General features: G+C 34.7%; 1 long non-coding RNA gene across 1 annotated transcript in view; it reads right to left on the reverse strand.

Annotated features, from left to right (window-relative positions):
- Positions 1-22,358, reverse strand: part of LOC123791476 (uncharacterized) — a 507,626-nt gene that overhangs the window by 240,725 nt on the left and 244,543 nt on the right. The window contains exon 7 of the long non-coding RNA XR_006779388.2: positions 15,176-15,289. This is a non-coding gene — a long non-coding RNA (uncharacterized LOC123791476). The remainder of the gene's footprint in view (positions 1-15,175; positions 15,290-22,358) is intronic.

Consider the following 22,358-nt stretch of genomic DNA (forward strand, 5'->3'; position numbering starts at 1 on the left):
TCACTGTGGGTCTCTTTCTCTGTTATCTGTTCCATGCACACTAATTTTGTGCATCTGAGGCCTCTGTATGCCACAATTATGCCTGCTTCCTAACACTTCTGCCTCCAGAGCTTTTGATTTGAAATTGAACAGACACAGAGCCAATTTATCATAGGATGACATGTGTCATGTTTATGGTATTACCAAAGGAACCCTGGTATGCACTGTATTTATCCTTTTGCTGTCAGCATGGACCAAGACAACACAAGATAGAGAAGCTATAATGTTTTTAATAATATGATATATACTTTAAAAATAGAACATCAAATAACATCGCCTTCAAAATGTGGTATTAGATCATTCTGCTTAAAATCAAAATTTCTTTGTCAAATAATCATCTGTCATTCAAGAATACATCTTATTGAAATGAGAATAACAAACAAAAGCATTGGAATACGTTCCCTCAAAGAAAAAGATAACACTTTGCTCAAACCAACAATTTATTTCTTCTATCTGTCTCATTTTCACATAAATTCTAATCATGCTTAATGATGGCTTTATCTTGAATACAATATAAATTCACATCATGTGGCTTTTGTCAACAAATATAAATATCCGAGAGCATCCTCATTCCATCTTTTACACACTAATAAATGTACTTTTAACACCCTAATGATGCAGCTCTCACTGTGTTTCTGGATCACACATAAAGCAAACATATACAGAGATAGCAATATTTCAAGCATAAACCTAATAGCCGAAAGGAAAAAGCTTTTCATTTGAACCAAGTTGAGTAAAAAGCCAAAACTTGAGGCAAAACTTTCGACTGTGAAAATGGCTGATCACAGAGTGACATCTTCTTAACACCTCTACAAAAATCAACTTTTTATCAGGAACAAACATTTGTGCATGCCAAACCTGGCATCTAGTTGCTCATTTCAATGTGTAATTAATTTTGATTTCCAGCATGCCTCCAATTACTTTTTAACATTTTCAAATATGCTCCTCTAAGTAAAGAGTAAATAAAACCTAAATGCTACCCCTTTGAAGATTTTATTAATATGTAATAAGCAGGTAAGAAAATCAAATATGCAAAACCCAATACTGCATATATACAAGTACAGTTAAGCCTGCCTCTCAAATCTGATGATGCGTTTGCCAGACTGAATACAAGCTATTACTAAATAGTACTGAGGAATATGTATTAATATTAATTACTATTGCTATCAATATTAATTGCTCTTATTAACATTAATTAATTAGAAGTATTGGTCAGAATCCAACAGTTGGACTCAGAAAATAATTACCTAATTCAAAATGATAATTAATGAATGAAAGAACAATTTACAAAGATTTGAACAGGGCTAAGGAGACTAATACAGAGGGTAAAGGACCCAAGTCCTCATAAAAGCAGGAAGCCATTACACACCCGGGCCTGAAAGGGCAAGGAGAGAGAGGTGTTACCATTACTCTGGCGGAGGGTTTGCCAAGCAGGAGCCGTGGCCTTAGTGTGAAGAAAAACAAAAACAAAATCTCAGTCTCATCAGGATAAAACAGATGGCAAAAATACCCCATGTATCTTCTCCTCTGCCTTTCAATACCGCACACTGTGTTCCATTGGCAAACCCAACTGAAAGCCAGAGATCAGGGAAGCCCAGGTGAGGTCATGGCACAGAGAAAAGTAGAGACAGGTTCAACACAAATCTGCAGGGGCGAGTGGAAAACATCCAGCATTTGACTTTCTCTGCAGTGCACCCACTGTCAAGTGATATAGCCGGAATGATCTGATAGTTAGAGAATGTCTTCAATCCATTCCTATGAGATTCACATGAACTTCACAAGTGAAGTCCAGGAGTTACTGTATGTTCCAGAAGTTGAAGAGAAAATCATTCTCTCAAACATGTACATTCTCAGCAAGGACATTCCAGAGCTCCAGAACCAAACTGCCCAGCTCCTGCTGGCTGCCAGAACCATGGATATCCACTTATCTACAGCCAAGGAAAAGTACAGTCTTGTGGTAAATCAAGCCTAGGGAATCGAAATCATCACAGTGTCTAGAGAACATTATGAGCTCTTCTTATAAGACATAAAGATTATTTCTGATGGTGCTAACACATTGTTGGAGGGGCCCCCAGGAGAGCTGTACAACAATTTTTAAATACCATTTAACTATCCTAGAACCAAATACCACCTTGGCTTCAACATCCCTTCTCCACTCCCAACTTGCATAAAAACATTTTTTTTAATTAAGAACTTTCCGCACTAGCCACCTAATTAGGCATTGTGACAACCTGTCTTAATTCAAGCTGCTATGACAAAAATAACACAGACTGAGTGGCTTAAATAGCAAACATTTATTTCTCAAAGTTCTGGAGACTGGAAAGTGCAAGATTAAGGTGCAGGCAGAGAGGGAAGGAGACAGAAACAGAGAGACAAGAAAGTCTCTTCTTATAAGGGCACTAATCCCCTTTCTGATGGCTCCACCCTAATGGCCTAATTACCTTCCAAAACCAGCACCTCCTAATACCATCATATGATTTCATCATATAAATTTTGGAAAGGACACAAACATGCAGTGCATGTGGATTAACATTCGAGACTCAGCGATGTGAAGGAACTTCCCTGAGCTTACAGAGCCACAGTCTGCTGTCATGACTAGAATCTGCATTCCACATCTGTGATCTATTCTTCAAGCCACATCTGCCTCATGCTATAGCTAGGATGGCTTAGTAGCCCTTCCTTGCCTAAAGAGACCATGCAATTTCAGAATTCTGTATACCTCATGTTCTGACCTATAAAATACTTCCTGCTGTCTTCATCTAACAGGCTTTCAGCAGACATTCATGAAACACCTACTTTGTACCAGTGTGGTAGGCATTACGAATACAAACACAAATAATCACAAAATCTATATATTAGTTGTACGCATGACAAATATTCACAAACTCAGTGATCCGTAAAAACTCCCACAATCTTTCACATGAAAAGTCATAGAAAATATAACATTTTTGAGCAACATAAGACATGATATATCCTAAAATTTATATTTGTATCACAGAGTATAAACATGCCAGATTAATATTCTTCATTCACTCAGTGAAGATGAACATTTACCATATTCTTAGTTCTAAGCAATGATTTTCATTCATTAAGCTGCAAAACCACTCCTTTCTGCAAGAATGTACTGAGCCAGAAACAACAGAAATGTGTATTTGTATTATTATGCACATAAACTTATTGACTTTGAAAGGATTAACTTGTGGATCAATAAGGGAGAAATTCATTACACCAATCAACTCCAAGTAACTAGAACTAAACAAGATGCATCAGTCTAAGTTAAAATGGAATTTACTTCAGGATTGCTACAGCCTAAAACAAATCATAAAATGAAATCAGCACATTGTACCAGGAAATTTTCATAAACAATCTGATAGATTCTAATACGTTAGGCTTGCATGTATACCAGCCTCTCTGGCTGTATGAAAAATGTTGAGATCAATAGATGCTGATGAGCAATATTTAAATGAATTTCTAAATGACTATAATAAAAAATTTAGTTGACTCAACCCCTGCTGTTCTGGGCTGTAAAGTTATGAGCTCTATTTACCTGAAAGCATGTATGCCTATTAGACTTGGCAGGAGTTTCTCAACATCGCCATTAAATAGAATATCTATTTAAAATGAACCAAGCATCAAGCTATATCAAGTCTGTTACCTCAGACTGGGATAAAGCAGCATGCTAACCTCATGTACATGATGCAAAGAGCAGAAGAGAATAAATCTTTCTGGCTTTTAACCTTCTTTGTGAGTAAAAATTTTTCATAAAATGTGGCTGGCACTGAAGAAATATAAGAAAGTTTGCTTTCACAGGTACTAACTATAAAATGTCTAAATAAAAAGTGACACAAGAAAAAGCAAGACAAATTAAAAGTATAGAGATGCACTAAACAAATGCATCTTTCAAAAAGCTTCCACACCTTTCTAAGGGCCAAGACAAATCTATGGAGCTAATGAAGAAGGGAGTGAAGTCCGTAAGACATTAGTCTCATATTTATCATCAACAGAAATTATACCAGGGTAGAAAAAAGAATTTAAAAATGATACAAAATATGGCTAAAGAGAATTGTTTATAGTGATAATGAGCTAAAGGTACAAAAAAGTGAAATATATATTCAAGTGATTTGTAAACTCTATAGTGTATGTTCACACTGAGCAGGTTTATTTTTTTTCAAATAGACCAATAAACAGCGAGAGGAAACAGGAAATAAATAACTCTAAAGTTGAATTTATTCTTTTACCTTTAGTAATAAAATATTAATTGTGAGAGCTAGAAAAGTATGCAGTTTTTTGTTTTTGTAGAAAAGGGATTAACAAAATTAAAATTCCAATTGATGTTTAAAAATCATGTAATTAAATGTCAAAAACTGATATCAGATCAACAATCTGTCAGCACGCATTTATGATTTATCAGCTCTGAGTCCTATATTCTGCTTTGCGACGAGAAAAATATTATAAAACCCCTTTCCAAAATGGAAAAGAACTGGCAAGTGAAGGGATAAGCATGGCTGAACACCACTTCTGACAGTTTACTTGATGGCTATGGGCTAGCAGTAATTTCATTGTTATACCAGGTTTATAGCTTTGGCCACTTGATCAATCCATGTAGGAGGTGACCAGTCTTTGGGGGAGGGAAGCGGAAATAGCATCATGGAAGCACAGAGAAGAATAAGGTCAGGAAACTTAGTAATCTGGTCTCTCTCCAAGTGGTTGTGTTCCTGTGCCAGTCACAGCTACTGTCAGACACCCCTCTGTGTCTGCATTCTGGAAGCAGCTCCCTCTACTTGCTTGTCAGGCCTACCATGTGATACAGTACCCCTTTGTTGATAGCCTCAGGATACAGTGTCATCCAGAGAGTTTCTTGTCCATACCTCTGCAAAGAGCCCCCTCATTAAAATATCTTAAAATATCTTAGTACGGGTGGCTGACTGTTTCTTTCTGGGGCCCTGACTGATACGGAATTTAACTACCTTTGTTGTCAAGGACTTTGTGATCCTGAGAAAGTAGGAATCATTTCTATAAAATAGTGGGAAAGCAATATGACTTCTTTAATGAAGTACTGTATGTTGCAGCAGAGATGAAAGTTTTAAGAGAGGTGTGAACCAAATAGGATAGCTTTAGGGAGGGCTTCTTATTCTTAAAATCAGGATGGCTTTCAAAAGAGAGAGAAAAGATTAAAAAGATGAATTCTAACCTGGAAGAAAAGTCACTGTAAAAAGAAAAAGACATCTAGTCCTTGCAGATATTCATAGATTAGAAATGAGGGCAGCCATATATCCCACCTAGGCTGTCCAAGACATCCTCAGTTCATAGCTATTGTCTCAGTGAAATTCATTAATAGTAATAAATTATATGGTAATGCTTTTGAATGCATTATATAGCAGAAAGTCATTTTGAATTCCTGAACAAGGAATTACTATGATGAAAGAGGTATTTTACAAAGATACATTTGGCAATGGAACGCAATATAGACTTGAGGTACAAAGGAAAGTTCAGAGAATAATGGAGTTTAAAGAGAAAAATCACTTGATTAAAATGATGACACTGTGAATGAAAGGAGAAATCTTAAGAAAAATAAACTGTTTTCATAACAAAATCTTATATGTATTCAAAATACAACCAACAGGTCTTCGTAACTCGAGTTTATGCTGATTCTGTTTCAAAGAAACAATGTCCTACAATCTAAAGTTAAAAGGAGTTAAATCTTTACTTTATGTGTTTATTAAGCAAGTTAGTTTATCCTCCTGTCTTCCCAGCAGTCGCTTATCCTCTCACTGGTTCTCATTCCTACCTCATTAGTCCCTCCATCAGAGACTCCAAGAATCATGCCCTTCCTTAGTCTCCATTTTGCTCCAATCTCAGCATCCTTTTGGCTTAAACTTGCTTCTAAAATGGGAGTTTTTAGCTTGGTTTACTGAAGTTATCCCATCAGAAAGATGTGGTGTCTTCAAGATGGCATTGTATAAAAACCTTTAAATTGTTATTACAGTGATGTGTGAGCAAGGTGATAAAATAAATAGAATTTATGTGAAGGAGCAAATTTTGTCTACCTATTCCCCCTTCATCCCACCCCATCTTGCAGAGTAAACCTCTACTGATTGTTTTTGGTTTTAATTCCTCACATGATTACTATGTGACCATTCTATTTTATTAACATCGTATAATATCTAATGAATTCCTGCTATGAAATGTAAGGGTTGAACACACTTGGAACTCTTTTTCATCTTATCCTGAAATGTTTGAAGGACAAATTACTAGCTTTATTTTTTTTATTATTTAACTTGGTAAATTTAATAAAGCATGTAGACTTTTTTTTTTTTTAATTCCAGTGTCATTTGACTCCTTGCTATGTAAAATGAGGATGTTGGTACTTTCTTTCCCCATATTTTCCCTTTATTTTCCTCCTTCTACAAATTATACTTTTACTTTTGACTTTAACACCGTCCATGTTGTTGGTATTTAAATGAAATTTTAAACCATGACAGACTTTGATCATGCTTCAGCTATAGGTTGATTATAAAATCCTAAAACCAATAAACTATATTTAACATTAGCTTTCTTACTATAAGGCCACATGGTGTGTGAACATTGTATTTTCTTCTCTATGTGAAATATCAGGCTTCTTGGCACCTTGAAGGAGAATGCTTCTAGCATCAATGACAAATAAATTTTCTGTTCTTGCATTCTTCCAAGTGATTAAAATCATTTCATATTTAGTTTATTTTGAACCATAACTTTATTTCAGGGGTAGAATATTTTACTGTGATATATTATTTTTCTCATGCAAAAATTAAAGTGTCTTTAGCATATTCTCAAGATTATTCACATTTTCAGTATACCATTTCTCACATGGCAACCCATATTTCCCCCAAATATGGCCCTCCTCTAGCATGCATATATTTGCAAATAAAACCTCAGAAAATTACAGCAAAAAAACCTTAAGTCCAGTCAATTCCATCATGTTTCTCTTCCCAAATCACTTATACCAGTCTCCCTTTTCAATTCCTACAATGTAGGGAATACTACAAACATGCTGATTGAGGGTGATTTAAAAAAATACAGTCCCACTTCCAGTTATGATAGAGCAGCTTATAATCAACCAACCAATTCTCCTGCCAACAAAACCCATAAAATGGTATGGAAATATTGAAATTACAGCTGGTCAAAGACACTGGAAATCAACCAAGGCTTTCAGAATTTTAGTATCCAAGACATTCTCTGCTGACTTTCCAACAATATGATGGAAGCCATAAAACAATGAAGATATTTAACATGCTGAAAGATGTAAAATTTCATACACCACAAAAGGCATCCATCAACAAAGCAATTAAAATTAAGACATTTTCAGACAAAAAATGAGGGAATTTTTCATTATCAAACACAAAAAGACAAATAACCTGACCTAATTTGTATGCAGTCAATAACTACTGAGTATATATTCTTTCCAAATCATGTGGAACATTTACCAAAATTGACTGTGTGCTGTACTAGAAAGCATGACTCAACACATTTTAAAGTATTAATATCACTCAGAAAAATTGTTTTCATTTTAAAAAGAGAAATTTTAAAAACCAGGAAAATCTCCAAATATTTGAAAATAAAGAAACACACTTCCAAGAAATCTCTGGGTCCAGAAGAAATCTCAAGGGAAGTTTTAAAACATTTTTAAGTGGACAATAATGAAAAAGCATGTGACAGCAAAATTTGGGGGATGCAGCTAAAATCACCCTTAGAGGAAAATATATGGCCTCAATGCACACCAGAGAGGAAGAAAGGCAGACAGCCAATGACGTAAGTGCGCATAGCACTCATAAATGACAGAACCAGGATTCAAACTCTTGCAGTCTGGCTTTAGGGTACATGCTCTTCATTCCTTTGCTGCCACATTTATTTAAGTATCTCCCAAGCTAACAAGAAATCATTTTTTTCTTTTCTTTAATTTAAATTCACATAGCCAACACATAACTAAGTACATCATTAGTCTTAGATACAGTGTTCAACAGTTCAGCAGTTACGTACAACACCCAGTGCTCACCACATCACAAGAAATCATTTTGAAACCAACAACCACTTCTAGATACCTCCTCTGTCATCTTACCTTCACAAGTTCTTGAAACAAATGTCTATACTTGCTTTCTTCACTTTTTATCCCCCAGTCACTCTTTAATTCATGATTGATTTTTTTTTTACTGTTTCCTTGCCCTGCCAACCCCACAGAAACTGCTCTTGATGTTATCAATTCGCCAAATCTCAACCTTTTTTTTCATTCTTTAATATACATATTTTCAATATGAATATTCATGTTATGTTTTATTTCTTAAAATTCACTTTTTTACTACCTACTGTAATAGCATTCTCCCCTGATGCCCTATCTACTACTCTATTATTTTTCTGTATCCTCTACCTCTGCCCACTCCTTAAATTCCTCCAAGATTTCTCAAGACTGTTCTTGGTTCACTACCCTTTTAATCCTTTATAAGCATTACCTCTCCACAGTTTCAACCAGATATTGATGATTCCCACATCTGTATTTGTAGCCAGACTTTCTTCCTAAGCTCTAACCTAATTCTCAAAGAAATCAAAATTTTTCTTTCTTAGAGAAAAGCCCAAAGGATTAGCCTAAAACATATCTCCAACACATCTTTAGCTGCCTTAAGTTCTGGTGAAGTAGAATGATCACAGTACTTAAACTTGGAGCTCTATTATCCATTGACTATTACAACTTTGGCATGACTGTAATGTGAAACCAGTGAAAGGAAACTGTGATTAATGATATTTTCAAATTAATTGTGGAATAATGTTCCAAGGGAATTGGTTAAATATTTAGGACCAGGGAGCTGGCATGTGTGAAAAATGGAGACGGGGGTATTTGTATATTAGCAAAAACCAAAAAGTTCTCTACTGAGTACAAATTGCTAGTCTGAATACCAATGCTAGGCCTGGTGGTTAACCTAAAATGGTTAACCTATACATATTAGGGCCACACAAGCAGAGATTTTATTTCAAAGTATGTGGGGTGCGTGGGGTAGAAGAAAGACTCAGTACTTTTTTAAATCTTCCCAAGTAATTCTGACTTGCTGTATATTTTAGAACAACCAGATTAGAGTAACATGTCCCAGACCACTGGAAGTTATTATCAAGTACTATTTCTTTAAGAAGTATTGGCTGAGGACTAAAATAATGAGTATCTTATTAAAAAAATAATAATTTTAAATAAGTTACTAAATTTATAGTAGGCTTCATCCCTTCCCCCAACAATAAAAAATTACTCTTTTTTTTTTATTGGAAAGGGTCCCTGAATTTGAAAAGTTAGGTATTACTACCTGTAACACTTCAAGTATTATGGAAATGTGTTCGTTTTTATTAGAACTTCCAATTTGTTCATTTTACAAATAAGACCTTCTGTCCCCATTATTGAAAAATAATTATATTTTCAAAGAAGAAAATAGTAGCAATCTATGTGTTATTACTTCCAAGAGAAATTATAAGAATGCCATGAAATGTACATTAAGAAATTGAAAATCCATTAGTCATGTTTTGAAATTTAAAAAAATACTTTGTTAGTTTTTTTTTTAAGGTTTACCTCCTCAAGATTCATAATCTAATTAAGTGAGTGTTTATTTCAGAACCAGTTTATAAAGGATGACTATGCGATGGTTAAAATTTGTGTGGTCACAAACTGTTACATATTTGTATATTAAGTCAGAGTTGTATAAAACTTAAATGTCACTCTCTTACAAGCCATTTATTGAATTCTATACACCTAAATTTCATCTATAAATTACAAAGCACAATGTTTGCTTTTTTAAAATGAGTAGTATTCCTGACACTGAACATACTAACTTGGACAAACATGAAACTTGATGGGTTGATAAGCCTTCAGTGATCATGGTTGTAACGGGTAACTTCATACACATAGTATCAACATTTGGAAGGATGCCCAGATATAATGCATAAACAATAAAAAAAGAAGTTTGTGTTATTAGAGGATTGTGGTATTAAATCAGAAGATAGGGAATATACATTGTATAGGTGATATTGATACAGTTCAACATTGCTTTGCTCTTCCCATCAAGTAGTTACTATTTAGTTTTAGTTCCCCCAAGGCCTAGTAGGATGGGAGGTGGGATGCATGTAGCTTTTTGGCATATAATCCCAGGAAGCACAGTGAGAAAGTGAGGGAATGAGACAGGGAAGGGAAGAAAGCCAATGAAGGGTGTGTTGATGAACAGTTACCATGGAAACCGATCCTGCAGTATACCCTCAGAGACGATGTAGAACACGCCACAGAATTATGCCACTGAAGGGAGAACATGAGATATTTATCCATGAACTGCTGTTCTTACCTCCCTGCACTTCCCACCTACCCAATGCCAAGGCTGGATCCGTAGGTAAGAAAATGCCTTTAGGTAGAAAGATTCTGGAAGACTTAGGGATGATTAAAAACTGTCTGTAAGTGACTTCTTGGCTGGGTAAAGAAGATTTGATCAGGGAAGCACCAGTGACAGCCCCAGTCACCATTTTCCTGGTACTATGTCCACCTCACCTGGGCAATCAGTAGCCCCTCTTCTTTAAGGCATCTACTTTCCTCATGATATGATTCATGTCCTACCTCTCTCTCCCTGGTGAACTCAAAGGGCTAAGAAAATTATTTAGGCATTCTAAAATGCATTTTTATTGATCTGAGATTCTTTTGTTAATTCTAAGTGGTTTTATGATCATGTTTATTATTCACTATAAGGAATATAGCACACAAGAAAGCATAAGTAGTATTAATGTAAGTGTGTCAAAGTCAGAAATAATAATAATTTCTATCTTACCTACACTTCCCCAGCCAATCCGTGACTTTATGCAAACACAGTCACTGTGCTGAAATCTACCTTCAAGAATTATTCTTTTACCGCCCCAGTCCGATCCTTCATTTTATCCACATGTATCTGTCAACAAATACCCACGTCCTCGTCATGTAACTGGTGTAGGGGTTGATCACTAAAACACATGGTATTTCAGAGTGCCATGTTCTACCCACTGGTTCCTAGATCAGATTCCTCTGTCTCTTGGAATTCAGACTTTTACTGTCTCGACCACAACTGTCAGTCTGACTTTCACCTCTTACTAATCTACCTGGATTTTTGCCCTCCTGATTCTTCCTAACCTTGGTAATTATATAATCCTCAACTCTTATTTTGCCAGTCTAGAGTCTGTTCTCTGAAAAGTATTCCAATATATTGTCTAGTGCCAGCTTCCACGCCATGATCATGACCTCATTTGTACCCATGGAACTATCATCTATTGATTCAATCAACAAGTATTTGTTGAGTACCTACTATGTGCCATACACTGTTGAAGGAGTTGAAAAGCAACTATGAATAATAGACCAACTTCTAGCTCTCTAAGTTATCATAGGGCAAGTGGCCAGGGCAAAGACTTTGTTAAAACTTGTTTACAGAGAAAGACAATTATCATATGGTTTCAATCATATGTGGAACATAAGGAATAGTGGAGAGGACCACAAGGGAAGGAAGGGAAAACTGTAATGGGAAGAAATCAGACAGGGAGACAAACCATGAGAGACTGGACTCCAGGAAACAAGCTGAGGCTTACAGAGGGGAGGGGAGTACAGGGATGGGGTAGCCAGGTGATGGGTATTAAGGAGGGCACGTGATGCGATGAGCACTGGGTGTTATACACAACTAATGAATCGTTGAACACTACCTCAAAAACTAATGATGTACTATATGTTGGCTAACTGAACATTAAAAAACAACAACAACAACAACAACAACCATGTTTATAACAAACACCTCCCTTGAATCATGGCTTCAGTTAAAACTATTTCCTGAGAACCAGACAAACAAATAATCATAACTAGGCAACAAATATACACCATTTAACACTGGATAAAGCAATTAGAAAATAATGTGCAAGACTTGAAATGCAATCTTTCTGCACCTAGAGTCTAAAAATATTTATTAATTTTCAGATTATTCCAAAAACAGCTTTGCCAAACATCTTTTTGAAACAAATCAAAAAAAAAATATTTGACCTGCATTAAGTTGATAATTTTTAAAACCTTTATTAAATGCCTCAAATTGTGTCCCCCCCTATTTTTTTAAGTTGGAAATGGATTTATTTGTTTGTTCATCCATCTACTCATTCAAAACACATATTTTGAATGTGTGTTATACGTCAGAACAGAAGGAAGAGGCTCCCGCTTCACAAAGCCAGTTTTCTGAGTACAAGGACCCAGACCAAGTGAGTGAGCAAATAATGTGTAATGATATATATGAATGAAATAATCTGTGTGCACGGATACAGAAAAAAGGGTTGGGGTAGAGGGAAGTTATTTAGATAAAATGAACGGAGAATGCCTCCCTGAATCGCTGAACATCAAAGAGTAAGACTTTTTTAGCTACTCAAAATTCAAACATTAAGTATAATGTGTGAAATATTCTCATATGCATTAATACCAATTATAATACACCTGCCCTTTATTTCTCACTGTCTCTCACAAAATTCACCTTTGTTCTGAAAATGTGACTAAAATTCTCAAAGTTAAGAACAAGAGAAAGTTTGAATGGGTGTGAAACAAGGACTTAGAATATAATCACTCTTTCAACATTAATTATACTGTACATTTTGAGAAGCTATAATCAGGAATTGAAAGCTGCTTTTTGTCTTAGGTTCAAAATCATGAAGCAACAATTTCACACAGTGAATGCATCTTTGTAAGAAATTCTGAAACAGAAAACAATGACCTGGTTATGATTTCCTACATGAAGATGAGTCCAGACAAGGGCTACAGCCTATCTGCTCTTTTTCTGGGTTTATTTTGTTGATGCTTTTCTGGGGGCATGGCAGGGTAAAGGGTGTGTGGAGGAAGGTACAATAATAGAAGCATTCAGCATAAATAAATTTTAAAGGAGCTTTCAAGAAATCAAATATGGCTAGTTTTATGCAACGGCCTTAAAGTATAAAAACAAACAATAATTGTTGGCCAAGACCATTTTCAAAAAAATCATTGTTTTTATCCAACAAATAATAAACAAACTATCTATTGCTATCTCTCTGTAAGCCTTATTCATAGAAATAAATGCAAATGTTGTTATTACTTGGTGTCAACTTAGTGTAATGGGTTTTTTTTAAGTAATTCTTTTCAACTATCATTTGGGTTCCTTTTCCTACTTCCTGGTGCTTGGTGGAAACACAAGGACACAGAATTCAAAGACGTTGCCTTTTTCATGTTTATTTCACAAGCATTCAACAAAAAATATCTGATTCACAATAGGAGCTCAATCATTATTGAAATAAGTGAATGAATGAATGAATGAATGAACAATGAATGAATGAAAATATAAAAAATTCTGATCATCTAAAAAAAATAATGTCTTGAGCACCACTGTGGGATCACCATAGATTGTATATTAGTATTCGGGAACTAGCAAATGATTAATTCTAGTAACACAAAGTCAGATGAAATTACCTTGGAAAATTGAGTCCATAGTGAATAATTATATTTTATTTAAACAAACGGTACAGGATAGTATACTTTTCCAATAAATGATTAATACTATTTTATTCCTTTTTTAAAAAACAAAAATCTTCACTGACCTAGTATTTCAGACAGAAACGTTAGTTTCAAGGAACTTTCTTGTTTTTCAGTAAGCATTCAAAAACTGGCAAACTTGCACAGTGCCATGGATATGATCCTCTATTTTACTCCCAATTCTAATGATACCTTAAGTGATTTCATTTATTATTCAAGGAAATAATACTTTCCAAATCTTTTACCAAGAACAGATAACCCTGATTAATTCATTCCCCTGTCTATTTTCAGTATTTTTTTGGAGAGTCACTGGTTCTGATTGCATGACTGCAAAATAAGGATCTCACTTTGCTCTGAGGCCCCCATACTGACTCTGGAAATAATCCTAAACAAGAAAGTGCAAAATATGAAGAAAAGTGGCAGCCTACTGGTGAACACAATTTTGATGCTCAGATGGCTTTCATGTACCCACACACATGCATATACTACACAACATGATTATTAAGAAACTTCCTTTCAAAAAACATACATTACTAAAGTTACACATTTCAAAGCCAAGATTTTCCTTAAATTTATAAGCCTAACTTACAAATATCATGATTGTCTAGCACATTTTAGTGATCCATTTTAAGGAGGTCTTTAATTAATATGTGTTCCTATTTACAAGCTTAACCTCATTAGTCACCTAAACTGAATCCATAAATATATTTTATTACCCTTTAAGTACTTTAATTTTCTGGCTGAATAAAATTTTTTAATAACAAATGCTCTCAGGTTTATAAGGAATTCTTTAAAATAATACAGAGTTTACCTTACATTCTCCTAAATGTTCTGATACTATTTATAAATTGGTATGATTTCAATGTGAAGTCACAAATTGTAATCAATTATTCAATGGCACATATTAAATTGGATGTGCAAGACTGACTTGCTAGTCTAAAAGGCCAAAATCTCTTAAATATATCAAGTAACTAAAGCACCAAATATGCTCATATTTCTCAGCTCTCAAAACGCTGTCAATACTATAGGTTTGATTTTCTTGAAAATTTCTTGTAGATCTTTCCATGGTTAGAAGATGCTATATTAGGTTGGACAATGACCCCGAAAGATGTCCACATTCTAATCTTTGGACCCTGTGATATATTATCCTACATGGCAAAGGAACCTTGCAGGTATGATTAAATTAAGGCTCCGAGATAGGGAGATTACCCTGGACAATCCAGGTAGGCCCAGTGTAATCACAAGGGTCCTTAGAAGGAAGCAGGAAAGTTAGATGGGAGCTGTGATTACGGACACAGTGGTTAGAGTGGTTAGGGGAAGGGGACCACTAGTGGAAGAATTCTGGCAGCCTCTAGAATCTGGAAAAGGTAAGGAAACAGATTCTCCTCTAGAGCCTCCAAAAGCAATCCGATCCTGCCATCACCTTGATTTTAGCCCAATGAAACACACTTTGCACTTCTGACCTCTAGAGCTGTAAGATAATTTTTTGGTTATCATTCTAAACAACCACGTCACAGCATCAATAGGAAACTAATACAGATGCTTACCTACCAAGGAAATATATATGCTATTTCAAACAATTTGAAGGCTTACCTTCCTAATTGTTGAGGTTGCTTCTTACCCAGAGAGTTGGACTCTTTGCTGATTTCCTTCCTTTGGTGAAAATGATGAAACATACTGAATTCTTCTTATAGTTCATAAACGAACCTAAGTTATTTAAAAAACAGAGGGAGGAGTTTATTTACCTCATATAACTTAGAGTCATCACACAATGTAGTTAACCTACATATCCATATAGGTCTATAAAATTTACCCAAGTTGCTGCATTAGTTGATTTTATATTGTGTTACTTCACTCATATCTAAATATCTACCACTCTATATGTAAAGACTTTTGAATTTGATATTATAGTGTGGTTTTTTTTACTCCCTTCTTACCTGAACAACAAAATCTCTACAAATGATGAAATAACATCTAGTTGAATCATTCATGATTTTATCTGATCCTATGCCCACAAAATAATAAGACGTGAAGAAAGTGGCAGTCGTATTTATTGACTACTTTATACTCAGAAGATATTCTGTTCAATATTTGGGTTGTGTCCAGCTTTTGGCTACTGTTGATAAAGTTACTATAAATATTTGTGTACAAGCGTTTCTGTGGACATAGGTTTTCTTTTCTGTTATAATACCTAGGGGAAAAATTTTGGGATCACATACTAAGAGTATGTTTAACTTTATAACAAGAAACTGCAAGACTTTTCCAAAGTCGCTGTATAATTTTATACTTAAGTTTATCCACTCTAGTGTATGCATAATAGTATCTCATTATGGATTTAATTTGCATTTCTCTGATGACTCTGATGTTAAGTATCCCTTCATGTGCTTATTGGCAATATGTGTCTTCATTTATGAAGTGTCTTTTTTAATCTTTTGCTCATTTTTAGTTAGGTTGCTTGTTTCATTATTGAGTTGTAAGAACTCTTTGTATATTTGATAGCAAATATTTTCTCTGTGACTGCCTTTTCATTTTCTCAATGGTAACTTGTGAAGAGCAAAAGTTTTTAATTTGCTGAAGTTCAATTTATCAATGTTTTCTTAACGGTATTTTTTTCTTTCTTGTGTAACACAGATTTCAAAGATTTTCTTCTTTTTTCTAGATGTTTTCTAGTTTCAGCTTTTACCTTTTTGTCCATTTTGAGCTAATTTTTGTATACAGTATTAGGTAAGGATCAAAGTCAAGGATTATAGGCCTATATGTGGTATAAGTTACATGGAGAATATATTTGTCACAACTCATAAACTGTACAACAAAAATCAGTGCAATTTAATATAAATTATCACTCAACATACTTGATTTGAAAATCACCTTATAAGTATCTAGCAAATCTTGGGAGCTGTCAGTAAAATAAAGATCAATTAAAGGACAAAAATTTCTTAAAGAAATTTACAATACTGTATTGTATATTTTAAAGTTGCTGAGAGAGTAGATATTAAAAGTTCTCATCACAGGGGCGCCTGGGTGGCGCAGTCGTTAAGCGTCTGCCTTCGGCTCAGGGCGTGATCCCAGTGTTCTGGGATCAAGCCCCATATCAGGCTCTTCTACTAGGAGCCTGCTTCTTCCTCTCCCACTCCCCCTGCTTGTGTTCCCTCTCTCGCTGGCTGTCTCTGTCAAATACATAAATAAAATCTTAAAAAAAAAAAAGTTCTCATCACAAGAAAAAAAATTTTAACTACGTATGTTGATGGATGTTAACTAAACTTATTGTGGTAACTATTTCACAAGATGTATATATATCAAATCATAATGTTATATACCTAAAACAAAATGATATACGTTAATTACATCTCAGTAAAAAGGGAAAAAATCTAATAGTAAAGAGTAGAAATGTACACACACAAAAATCAACATGCACATTTATCAAAAGAAATAATGACTAAACTCCGAAGTATTTTGGTTAATTGGTATTTTTCTCAGGGAGTATATTGCATAAAAAAAGTAAAAGACACAGAAGAAGCGTAACTGATTTTTGATTATCTATTTTGTAATCCATACACTCTAATTTTTATTTTCCTCATCATCTGTCACATTTCTACATCATCTTCCAACAATTAATCAGTTATACATTTTAGGAAATATTTTAGCATAAGTAAAACATTAATAAAATATCCATTCCAGTGCCTCAATAATACATTAGGGAATTATTTGCTCATTTTCTATTAGAGATATAATTGAGAATTTATTTTCCCTGGCATACAGTTGACTCTTAAACGACTCAGGGTATTAGGGGCACCAATCCCAACAAAGTCAAAAATCCATATATAAATTTTGACTCCCCCCAAACTTAACTACTTATAGCCTACTGTTGACCAGAAGCTGTACTGATATAGCATAAACAGTGAATTAACACATATTTGTATGTTGTATATATTATATACTGTATTCTTACAATAAAGTAAAGCCAAAGAAGAGAAAATGTAAAGGAAATTATACAGAAGATAAAATGCATTTATAGTCTTTATTTGAAAAAAATACTCATGTATAAGTGTACCTGAGCAGTTCAAACCCATGTTATTCAAAGGTCAATTGTAATATTATGTTCTCCATCTTATTAATATTATTATATTTTAGTAATAAATAATGGCTATACATTTCCATATTTTATGTAGAATTTGTACATATCATCTAATCATTTACCATCATTTTGAAAAAATTAAAATACAGAAAGCTGCAAAAGACAATATAAAAAGCATTTCTCTGGTTCCTACCAAAAAAAAGAACAAAGGCCACCATTTATTTCTTCTATGCTTCTGATTAAAATATGTAAACAATCACAAGAAGTCACAATTCCAGGACAATTTTCTTCTCTCTCACCCACCACAGAAGTAATCACTATTATCTAACTGGTGCTAATCCAGCCTATCCACATTTTGAGAGAGAGAAAGATAGCACACACACATATACTCACTCACTCACGAGTGTGTGGTAATATTTTGTGCTTGTTTTTAATTTATGCAAATAGGATCGTACTCTATATAACATTCACAAAGTCACTTTTATCACTTACTACATTTTCTAGAGTTACTAAGGTTGTTAAAGTTAGAGCTAGTTCATTTATTTTAACTGCTATATAATAGTCCATTGTGTGAATATATCATAATTTATTTTTCCTTTCCACCACTAATGGACATACAGATTGCTATTATAAAATAACCTGAAATGAACAACTCTTTTAGATACTTCTCCTTGTGCACCTGGGAGGAATATTCTTAAGGATATAGCACTGTCCAATATGACTTTCCACAACGATGGCAACACTTAGTGCTACGGCTACAGAGCACTGGAAATGTGCCTCATGTGACTGAGGAACTGAATTTTTCACTTTATTTAATTCTAATTAAATGTAAATTTACATAGTTACATGTGACTAGTGGATATCATATTGGACAGTACAAGTTTATTATATACACCCAGAAGTAGAATTGGTAGGCCCTGTGGTATGCCCATTTACAAAAATGTACTGATTTTTGTCCTCTAAAGCAATTACACCAATTTACACTCCCACCAGCTGGGTTACTACTTCCCCACATCCTGGCCAATATTTGTACTTAGACTTTTCCTTTTTTGCCAATCTAAAAAGTTCAAAGTTATATCTTGTTTTTGCTTTAATTGACATCAATTAACCCAATTAATAATGCAGATGGGAATGTTGCATAATTTTTATTGACCACTTGGGTTTTCTCCTCTCTGAACTGTCTGCATATATGTATCCTTTTTCCAGTTGGTAATACCTTTTTTCTCATTAATCTGTAAAAGCCTTTCTAATTCTTATTCATTCTTATTCCTACTTTGACAACTCTCTGCAAAGAAGTCTCCTGGACTTACAGAACTTTTCATCACTTTATTGAACCACTTTTTATATAGCATAGAGCTGAGTGTATATCAATGCTGACTAGTGTTCCAATCTCACAGAATATCCAACATGAAGGTTTGGCACCTTCCCTTCCAATGTGGAATATATGGTATCTGTTCTATTCTTGGTCTTGGAGTCTACGGCAGAACTAATAAAACAGAACAAATTTCAGTTTTATATCTTCTTTGCATTTCCATGGACATTGGACATTTCCATTTCCATGGACATGCTCTTCAGATCTGCTCCTAGATGTGTATATTTATAGGATATTTCTCAGAAGTGCTGGGCAAATTTGGGACATAGCATAGTAAGCAAAATTTCATAGATCTATAAATAAGAAATATGTAAATAAAATATATACAATGACATTTTGAATAATATCATTGCATTTAATCTATTTAATATCATAATCTTGCTAGGACAGTCTCTTGGCCTCATAAAGAACAACAGCACGCACAAATTCTCATCCTCAGAGGCATAATGCAAACCAAAATGCATGAGCAACAGTATGCTCCTTTACAATCAGTTACACAGAGAAATGTGTATCAAGGCAATAACTTCAACAGCCATGTGTTACATTATGGGAAATTTTATTATTCAGAAATGCATTTCCCATTTTTGGGGAGGAAGTCACCATAGGAATTTCAATTTACAGCTAGTGAAGATCACTTCTATATGGAATCACTGGCAAAGAAGTGAAGTAATGACTGAGAATATGTAGGAGATAAGAGACGTCTATTCAATAGGAAAGGAATTCAATTTTTCCAACAAATCTTTGGGAGATAAAGCCAAATAAGGCCTGAGCTCATGGGACTGATTCAGGCACAATCAGGATTATCAAACTATGGATACCAGGGGAAATTTCTAAAAAACAAGTTATCCAAAACATTTTCTATTATCGAGATCTAGGATTTTCTGTATCTCTGCGGACACGAGAATCTAGAAAACGGGATCTAAGAGGCAGAATAAGCAAAGGTTCTGCTTTATCAAATTAGACAGGTATTAAACTTCAAATGAAATACCAAGGAAGTTTTAAGCCTTTTGATGTATTTTTTTAATTCCAAGTAGCAAATTGAATTTATAAAATGTTCTTTGAATTTAGAGAAAAGATAAATTCCACAAACTTTTTAGCTTTGGGGATTTTTTTAAGATTCATTCTCTTTGACTAGTGTACGAAACGAATATATTATATTCAGGTGAAAATATATTAAGCCCCTCCCCTCTAGAGTCACCAATGATTTCAGTCACCAAAACGCGCTCCTCCCCCCCCCCCCCAATTATCTCCATTCCTTAAACACAAAGTCTTCTGCATTGGTGTCTTTCCTAAAAATGCCAAAGGACTTGCTTTTCTGATCTTGTCCAAGGATTTTATAATTGAGTCTCCAGGTTTCAAGCCCACCCATCCACCTCCTCCCAACCCCACCCTCATTATCACAAATACCAGCAACCCTGTAGCCGACTAAAAATTTCCAAACATCACTGGGAAGGCCAACTGCCTACTTAGGGAACAACATCCCAAGGGATGTAAAAAAAAAAAAAAAAAAAAAAAAAGACAGAGACTTTATGTTTATTTGATTCAGTAGTATCAGCTCCTTGCTAATTTCCTCCTCATCCTCTAAGTAGTTCTATGTTCTTCTGATTCAAGAAGATACTTTCATAAAATATCTTTAAAGCCCATTTAAGGTTCTTTGCCATCACATAAAAATGAAATGGAAAGAGAAAACCACTCAGCTTTTAGATGAACCCAACCACTATCACTACATTGTAATTTTTAATAATATATGCATTTTTTAAAAAGATTTTATTTATTTATTTGACAGAGATAGAGACAGCCAGCGAGAGTGGGAACACAAACAGGGGGAGTGGGGGAGGAAAAAGCAGGCTCCCAGAGGAGGAGCCTGATGTGGGGCTTGATCCCAGAATGCTTAACGACAGAGCCACCCAGGCGCCCCACACATGCATTTTAAATTGTTCTGTTTTTCCCTCCCAATTCCCCTCTTCTGGGACAACCATATGTACAGTTTCTTCTATATCCTTCTCAATATTTTAATATTTTAATATTTTAAATATTTTAATTCTATGCAAGCATATTATACATACTCTTCTATGACTTTTTTTTTTTTTTTTTTAACTCAATCACTATACCTCGGGCAGTTTTTCATTTCAGGACATCTAGGTAGGTTTACCATATTTGTTTAGCAGTCGCATATTCCACTTCTTTTCCTAACAGCCACTTGGAGCAATATCTAGGAGGGTGTAAGAAAAGAAAACATGTTCACAGGCCCTAATCTGCATAAAAGTCATACATATATGCATGTAATAAACAACATATATATGTATACTCTGCCGCTGTCAGCTAACAATGTACTATTTCAGGTGGACGCTCAGTATCTACAGAGGGCCCAGGGATACACACTACTCAATAGATAGATGAAACGCTGAACCGGGTACGGCCTTCCTTTTATTCAAGGACGCGATGTTTTGTCTGCCAAGAATCTGACATTTTGCTTAAGGGTAAAATGAGAAAATACTTAAGTAGGCATTAAAGGAAAGCAGAGAAACTTGAGTAATAGCAAAATACCAGTAAGAGGACCACACCAATTAGCCCTACCTCTCTAGGCAAAGGTCAGAAACTATAGAACAGGCCCATCAGAAATCACAATTTTAAAAAAACACACTCAGACAGAAGTACAACATACAAGGGAAGCTTTTAGTCCATGACAATTCACAAACTGTTTTTAGAAGAGATTGACAAAAAATTATCAGGTGGGGAAAATATTTGAGCAAATGATATATCCTTTTGTGGCTGCCCTCATGCTGAAGAACAGGCAAATCAATAATTCAGCCTTTAGCGCTGTCTAAAAACGTAAAACAGAGTTGGTACAATTTAGTAAATGCCATCCATCCACAAAGCCCATACCAAGCCAATTTCCAACAGCCAATATTTTCCATCTTATTTTCTCTATAATATTTAGCTTTTTGCTTTAATTACACTTGATATTTGTAAAGAGAAAGCTGGCGTTGTAATAATTGGATAGCTTTTTTATCTATGTTGGCAGAAACAGAACTTTCTCTTATATCTGAAGAGCAATACAAAAGCAAAACTTCCTTTTCTCACAAACTCAATGCCAAAACTATCCTCTGAGTCACACCGTTTCTTTAAATCATGTTGTTCTGAAAGTTGAGATGTGTTATCTTAAACCTGCTGCCAGGATCCCACTGTTCCTCAGTTAGTACCAAGAAACTACCAGTGTCAATCATCAAAATGTATATACTTCTCCAAGACATTTTCTCTTTTTCTCCCCTACTTCCTTCTGATATTCCCACTTTTTTCTTTCCTTCCTTCTACCCTTCTTCTCCTCT

The sequence above is a fragment of the Ursus americanus genome, chromosome 5, assembly GCF_024610735.1.
Source record: "Ursus americanus isolate L20-20 chromosome 5, mUrsAme1.1.p, whole genome shotgun sequence".
Classification (NCBI taxonomy): domain Eukaryota; kingdom Metazoa; phylum Chordata; class Mammalia; order Carnivora; family Ursidae; genus Ursus; species Ursus americanus.